The sequence below is a fragment of the Dipteris shenzhenensis genome, chromosome 5 (assembly GCF_047967505.1).
Source record: "Dipteris shenzhenensis isolate YYH24624 ecotype China chromosome 5, Dip_SZ_1.0, whole genome shotgun sequence".
NCBI lineage: Eukaryota > Viridiplantae > Streptophyta > Polypodiopsida > Gleicheniales > Dipteridaceae > Dipteris > Dipteris shenzhenensis.
The window spans coordinates 29,686,393-29,694,931 of record NC_141600.1 but is presented as its reverse complement, the minus strand read 5'-3'; positions in this window follow the sequence as shown (position 1 = coordinate 29,694,931).

Here is an 8,539-nt window from a genome sequence, read left to right as displayed (position 1 = left end):
AGGAAGCCAAGCCACCTGTGGCTTCAAGTACAAAAAAGAATACTAGCTAGGTAGCACTACTTCTAGCACTACATCTGTGACTAATTGGAGGCATCCTCATCATCTCTTCCATCACTGCTCCCGCCTTCTTTGTCGCCCTTTTCCTCCTTGATATCCTTGCCTCCTTCCTCCTCAATACCCAAGGAGCCTATAATTAAGGAACAACATGTATCAATATATGAAAATTCAAATCTTTGTAAGATTATATATTTTTTCTTTTAAATTTCTAAGTAATATATGTAAATCCTCGCGAAACATTTAAAACTTTTCTATTAAAGTTTTAAATCTAGGCGAATTTTCAAATTTTTATTTTTATTAGGGCATATAAACTTTTAATGCTAATATAAAAGTTTCACTTCATAATGAAACTAACTTTAAAAAATCATCCATGTTGCAGTAAGTCATCACGTTTCTCCTTGCTCAAAAGAACGCCCACACAATCAAGATAATTGGCACTATCATCTAGCCTTAATATCCTTTCCATATCAGAGTATTTGGATGGTAGGGCCTTTAGAAGAATGGCATTTTTGTCCTCAGCCTCCACACCCGAACCGAGATCATGCAAACGTCTGAGAGTTGACTGCATCCTATTAAGGAACGTGCCCAGATTTTCATTGTTGTCCATCTTCAAGTCAAACAAATGTTGCTTCAATATTGCTTTTGAATGCTTCATGCAGAGTCCAAACAATGTTTCTAAACGCACATGATACCCTTTGAACGCACATGATACATAGGGTTTCTTAGTAGTGCAGCCCCTGAGTGTTCATCAAATGAACCTAATCGCCTTATCATTCCTCTAGTACCACGATACTGATTCTCTCTCAGTTTCTGGTTTCTTCTCTGTTCCATCAATCAAGCTCCACAGCCCTTTTGGATCAAGTAAAGTCAAGTCGATAATTTCCATGAAGAGAAATTGCATTTCGTGAACTTGATGAGAACGCCCTCAGACTTCTCTATCTTGTGAACCTCCATCTTCTAAGATTGCACTGTAGAAAGATTCAACCACAATGACTTATTGGTGATCGTCTTCTTTTATGAACTTAACTGAAAGGTCATCTGCAAGCTTGAGGGAAACCACGGACTGAGAGTTTATAAGATACTCCTCTGAGGGACTTCTTCGACATGTGAATTCAGCATGTGGATTCTTATGCTCACTTATAACATGTTAGATCACCTCTCTCTCTCTCTCTCTCTCTCTCTCTCTCTCTCTCTCTCTCTCTCTCTCTCTCACAGTCTCTCTGTCTCTCTCTTCTCTCTGTCTCTCTCTCTCTCTCTCTCTCTCTCTATCTATCTATCTATCTATCTATCTATCTATCTATCTCACTCTCTCTCCCCAGCCCCTCTCCCTCTCCTCTTCCTTTGTTGGAGCTACTCTCTCCCTCCAAGCTACCCCACCCTCTATAGGAGTACAATTCATATTTTTGTGACCTCTGCAAGTATGGTGAGTAACATGGCTACAAGACCATGTAATTCTGTGAACTATTGTGTCTTTGACAACACTAGAAAGGCATTGGATGAGTGGATCATGTGATGAAACAGTAGGGAAAGCATGAAGTGAATCCATAATAAAGTGAAAAGGGCATTTATTCATGCATAGAGGAGACCTTATAAGGGCAATTGATACGATGCATGTGCCCAAGGCAGAGCACCTCCAAATCTACAAATTACTCTCTCATCTCTTAAATTTCAATCAGGCCCATCAATCTCTCAATCACACCTAATAGAACCTCTTACTACCTAACCCAGTCACATTAACCACCATGTGGTGACACATAAACTCTCACAAACCTTATACCCCTTGGTACATCCCATTACATCAATTTTTCTTGTTAGAGCTATATAGCTCGCCCTAACTCAGCCTAGTCCTCAACTATATATATGCCTATGATCTATGAATAGAATCACTTCTTTGGGAGCAACTCTTCTATCTGTCTCTCTCCTCTTTCTCTTCCTCTCAACATGGTATCAGAGCCTGGCTACACTCTAGCGTGACTGTGAGGAGAAAGCTACAACATTATTTTCATAAATCTAACAACGTGGTCATTCATAGAATATTCTTTTGGATCATTTTGACTACTTGATCACTAGGTTTTGAGTTGATATGCAATAGTTATCAAAGATGCATCACATGAAATCAATGTTGTGATCATGGTTGATGAAAACAGCAGATATGCTTGTTCAAAGCATATGCGCTTGTTATTTTGACTGGTTGGATCACTATATTTCAATTTCAGGTAAGAAAGTTATGTTATTTCTTTTTTCTACCCGTTGTCAATAAACTAGTAGAAGAGTGTTTGGACATGAAGATGAACACTCATAACCAAAGAGGACTTAATCCAAGACACAAGGATGGAAAAGTTTCATGCTTTTATAGAATCAACAATATTTAAAGCAAAAGTAAAAGAATAAAAAGAGACTTAATGATATGAAGCTTTCTGATATGGTATCACTCTCCCGCTCTCAGTCTCTGCCACTTGATCACACCATCTTGCAATCAGTATTTGCATTCGCTTGGATTGAAGACACTACTATATCATGCTTTCACATTGCCACATGGGGCAATAAGAGGCTCAATCACATAAAGCAAACTTCTTTAGCTATATGACTACAAAATTTTAGATGAAGAGGAGACCCAACGCCCGCCGGTCATATCCATTAAAACCAAGAGTGCACGATCGTTGGTGTAAGCATAGTTAATCTTTAGAGAGAAAGAACTTATTTAATCGATTCCAAGTAGAGTCTCAATCTTGTCTTTAAGAGTAAGGCTGCCCAATCTACATGCTTTTGCAATGATAATTATATACATTCAACACACTAGAAAGTTGATTGAGAAAATCACTTGGACAAAAGGTTATCTACCATATGAAAGCAACTTTTGCATTCTATTAGGTCATAAGTGAAAACAAGAGTTTAGCGCTTCAACACTTGTGGTTTCATGCTAATTTTGCAAAAGTAAGAGCCAATGATGCTTCACATCTATTAAGCTAGTTTTTATTTAGTGCATCCTTTACTGACTAGCTTCTTATTTAGTGCATCACTTGCTAAGTCTTTGTGTAAGTGCTTTGCTACTCAACATTCATAGAATGTCCTGTAACCAAGGAGCTCTGTCAATATCTATACTCGGGCACCTCACAAAACTTGATTGCTTTTCAACAATCACTATGGCATACATCTATGTGTTGGAGCTTTTCTTTGTGTGTTGGTATAGAGATAAACCAATTTTCTTTAATGTTGTACATGATTGGGAACCATGATATCATTGTAGATTAGTACAATGATTTGTTCTTGATTTTCCATTTGAAAGGTTATGTTAGTTGTATTCCACTACATTCATATGCTTTTTGTTGTTTTATTTGCAATGATAATACACGTATTATTATGTTTTGCTAACAAGTTTAGCTGTAGCTTCAAGTTTCCATGAATCTTGGTTAAAGAGACTTGCTAAATATTCTGTATCAAGCTTTACTTTCACCATGAGCTGATTGATTCCAAGATGTTTTGTATTGTTTTGAAGGCTAGATTTTCTTCGATTATCTTATCATTTATTTTTTATTTCCTAAATGTTGTGTTATTTTGAAGGTGAGACTTACTTTCGATTATCGTATGATTTTGAAAGTAGGTTATCTTTCATCTTTTGTTAATCAAGCATGCTTATAGGCCATCCATTGTATTTGATCTTGAGTAGGGTAAAGATTTGATATTGAGCTGTTCATTTATTACTGCGTTCCTCATCCTAAATACTTTCTTGTCATTCTGGGCTACCTTGCTAATCATGTAGGTGTGCTTGATATGCAAAAGAAAATGTCAATCTAATGTTTCTTTCTCTCTTATAAGCTAACATCTTGCTTGACTTGCTCATTATGTATTCAACACTAGCTTCACTTTCATAAGCTGGTCCATCCTATGGAAGAAAAGGACTAGCAAAATGTTTTGTGTTGTTAACATGCTAGCATGTTTTCGTTCAATGTTTCTTTTCTATTTAGCTTTGATATAATTATATTATTGGATGTGTTACTTCACATATGCGAAGGTGCTTCTCAAATGTTTCATTGTCGTTTTCAAGATACTCATTTGTTTTCAGGCTGAGCTCATATGTTCTCTTTCACCACACTCAGTTGTGTCTCCAAGTACATGTAGGTTTGCATAGGTTCTTGGATACAATCCAATGGAATAAATGCACATTGCATACCTACAAGATGAGTACATCTACTTTATTTTTCATACTCATCTATATTTACAAGTGCATGCAAGGTCTTGCTAGACCAGCAGTTTGTTCCTTCTTTGTCGATTACCTTATTGATGATTTATGGTATGTATTTACTTATTGGTTCATCTTATATCTTCAAGCAAAGCATACTTCTATTTCACCCTTCATGTGGTGACGTATACTTATATGTCTTTCATGATGAACACATATGGCTAACTTATTGAGTACTCATTTGGCCGTGGTACCTATGAATTGCTTATTGCATACTCGTTTGGATGTGGCAAGGTTCAATGTCTTTCAGGTGACAATATTTATGAACACATATGGCTAATTGCTTGAGTACTCGTTTGGGATGTGGCATATGGCTAACTACTTGAGTACTCATCTAGACCTAGCACATGGATTATTATCGAGTCCTCATTTAGATGTGACACACATTTATCTGGCTTTCACGATGAACACATATGGATTACTTATTGAGTACTCATTTGGACATGGCAAGGTTTAATGTCTTTCAAATGAACACATATGGATTACTTATTGAGTACTCGTTTGGACATGGCACATATGGATTACTTATTGAATACTCATTTTAGAGTAACACGTACTTATATGGATTTCACAATGAGCATATATGGATTACTTATTCAGTACTCATTCGGACGTGACACATACTTATATGGATTTCACAACGAACGCATATGGATTACTTATTGAGTACTCATTTGGATGTGACACATACTTATATGGCTTTCACAATGAGCATATATGGATTACTCATTGAGTACTCATTTGGACGTGACACATACTTATGTGGCTTTCACAATGAACACATATGGATTACTTATTGAGTACTCATTTCGACTTGGCACTTATGGATTACTTATTGCGTACTTGTTTGGACATGGCGAGGTTCAAGGTCTTTAAAGTGACAACATTTATGAACACATATGGATGACTTCTTGAGCATTCATTTAGACATTGGACATATGGATTATTTATTAAGTACTTGTTTGGATGTGATCATTGTTCCTAGGTGTCCATTTTCTCGGTTACTTCTGGATGTTCTTTGTAATCTCGGATGCTTGTCTTCCCGATTGTTTGGTACTTTTGGATGCAAAGAGGTTGTTATTTCATTCCTGCTATGATTATGCAAGCTATACCTAATCCACACAAGCTTGTCTCTTGTGTGGCTTATATTCATTGTATTTTCGGTTGTTCAGTACTTCCGGATGCGAAGAGGTTGTTATTTCATTTTCGACTATGATTATGTAAGTTGTGTCTAATCCACATAAGCTTGCCTCTTGTGATATGTGCATGGCTTATGCAAATTGTATTTTGGGTTGTTCGGTACTTCCGACTTCCCAGTTGTTTGGTACTTCCAGATGCCTAAGTGTTCAGTACTTTCGGATGCCCAAATGCTCGTTGTGTTTCTAGATTATTGGTTCTTGATTTGTAAGATCTTTATGGGCCTTCCTATTGTGTTGATATGGCTTTCTTATACTACACACGACATTTCAGCCCTGGCTTTATGGGACATCTCAAATCGCCTTTGCATACTCATCTTTGGAGTGACCGAAGCAATTTTCTTATACATTCATCGTTGGCACAATAAAAAAGGACACTTGAATATTTGTTGTGTTCATATACACTGCATGAAATCGGTCCTTTCTCGAGGGGGTCACTTAGTGTAATATGTCTATATCACATGCGTTCAAGGGTTCTTTTCTAAATCCCTATGTAACCTATTTCTATTATTTCCTAGTATCCCCTCTGTAAATTTTGGAAAAATTTATAAATCCCCTTCTGTAAGTATATTTATTTTCCTAGAGGAATTTTAAAAGTCCTTATGTGAGTCATACACTACTACTTTTGGAGTCCCTTTAGGTAGGATGAGATATTTAGAATGCAAGATCTCTACATCACCTGCATTATTTGAATCTACACACAAAAAATTGAGGTACTGACTGCAATCATGGGCAATGCATAAGTTTAAGGTGGGTTTGTGTCTTGATGATGCCATAAGGCAAGAGAGACAAAGAATAAAGACATTATATTTGCAAAAATTAAGAGGAACAAATATCAAACAAGACAAATCTTGTGTGCCGTACACCAAGAGCAAAGAATTGTGCAAAGTCACTTGAAACACGTAAAGAGCTCAAGAAACAACCTTTATAAAAATACTACATGAAAGATTGGGAGCTTTTATAAATGCTTTATATCTTTCAATTTTTTTACAAAACCATATGTATGGGTGTTTCAACTAGGAGAAGGGATGATAGATTAGCCAATTTTACAAAGCATTCAATGACGATATATAATATTTATTTCTTGCCAAATACAAACATCTAGAGCTTTCTTATGTGGAAGATTGGAAACTTGTTTAAACAATGTATATTATTTGAGACGTAGTAATTTCTTCCATGTCTTTATTGTTAGAGAAGGAGTAGAGAAGAGAAAACTAAAACACCATGCTTTCGGTGTTAGAGCTATATATAGCTTGCCCTAACTTGAACTAGGTCTCACCTATATATATGTAACTAGTGATCAATATGAATCAGTCTTTGGAAGTCTATTTGGTGTGTCTATCATCTCTTCTTCTTCTCTCTCAACATGGTATCAGAGCTACAAAGGTTTTTCTATTGTATGCTCACTGTAATGAAAAAAGACAGGAAGTATTAGTTGTTGATTTGATTACACAGCGCTTTCAGTATCTCATTGCTTATTTTCTCTTGTCGATTTTGACATGTCTAACTTGATGTGGTTTTTTGGAGGTCTTCTGGTGCAAATTTGAGAAAGTTATCAATGGCAAATGGATCGTAGATCGATTTGCAGAGTGTAGCTCTCGTCGTGCTCTTTGTTCTGAGCCTTAAATGCCCTAATCGGACTTTGGAGAAAAAAGTTATGTCGGTTTTCATGGCGACTACTTTTTTCTTGGTTTCGTGATCGGCATGCTTGTATTGCTTTTCACCAAGAATCTTGTGGCTTTGTGATAAACGTATTGGTTTTGTGATTAGCATGATCATAGTGCTTTTCGCCAAAAATACCTCCGTTTCGTGATCAACAAGTTCTACTTTTCTTCAAAAATATCATGCTTTCATGATCAACTAGCTCGAACATTCATAGAGCCTCATTTAAAATGAGGAGACGATGCACTATGTGGACACACAAATCCACGCTACTTTCGGTTTAGCATGCCTGACAACACTCCACTAATGCAGTGAAAGTACTACTCAGTGGACACAGGTCATTTATGGAGTGCACCTTAGGCATTACTAGAATGAATAATCCCCTTGGAGGAGCCTACATTAGTTCTCACAAAAAACAAAGCACTGGACATGGATGAAATGAAAGTCTTGCAAGCATTTATTTCTCATGTTAGGAGTATGATGCAAAAATATCCAGAGCAGTCTGAGAAAAATATGGAGATAATCACGGCAATAAGTTGAATTAGACATTGTGTTGATTAATGTATTTAATTAAAACCTAATTATGCAAATTTAATAAATAAAGTAATGAATAAATAAATTAATTAGATTCATAGATTAGTTAAGCAATAATTAGTTTAATTAGATTAGGGTTATGGATAAATTTGACCAAGGTAAAAGGCATAAATATGTGTGTGTGCTTGTATTTGTGGCAATAGTATAATAAAATATGGTGTGCATAGGGCCCAGGGTTGAACATTTCCACATCATGGAAGAGCCTCATATATTCCACACCATATTGCCACATCATCACCATGCATGGTGCCACATTAGCCACATGTATACACATCATGATGATGGCGAGCCACATCATCAACATGCATGGTAAGTTATACATGCATGTGATTTGAGTGCATGAGGCATAGTCTACCACAATTGAGGTTTATGACCACGATCGAGGTATTTAGAGATATTTGGAAGTGGCAAAATCATCAAATTGTCATGGTTTATGACCACCACGAGGTATTTAGAGGTATCCAAAAGTGGAAAAATAATCAAATTGTCATGGTTTATGACCACGATCAAGGTATTTGGAGATATTTGGAAGTGGCAAAATAATCAAATTATCATGGTTTATCACATAGGTTATTCTCAAATTGCATTAATGAAAATATTAATCAAGGTAGACACATATGTTATGTGAATATTAAACTGAAATAAAATCAAACAATGCAAATATTCAAAATTAATATTGGATTCCATGTATATATAATATGATTAAAATCCACTTATTTGAGTAGACCACAAAAATTAGTTTCAAAACAAAATCAAACAGAATTTTAGCAGCCAATTATTTTCAATCTTA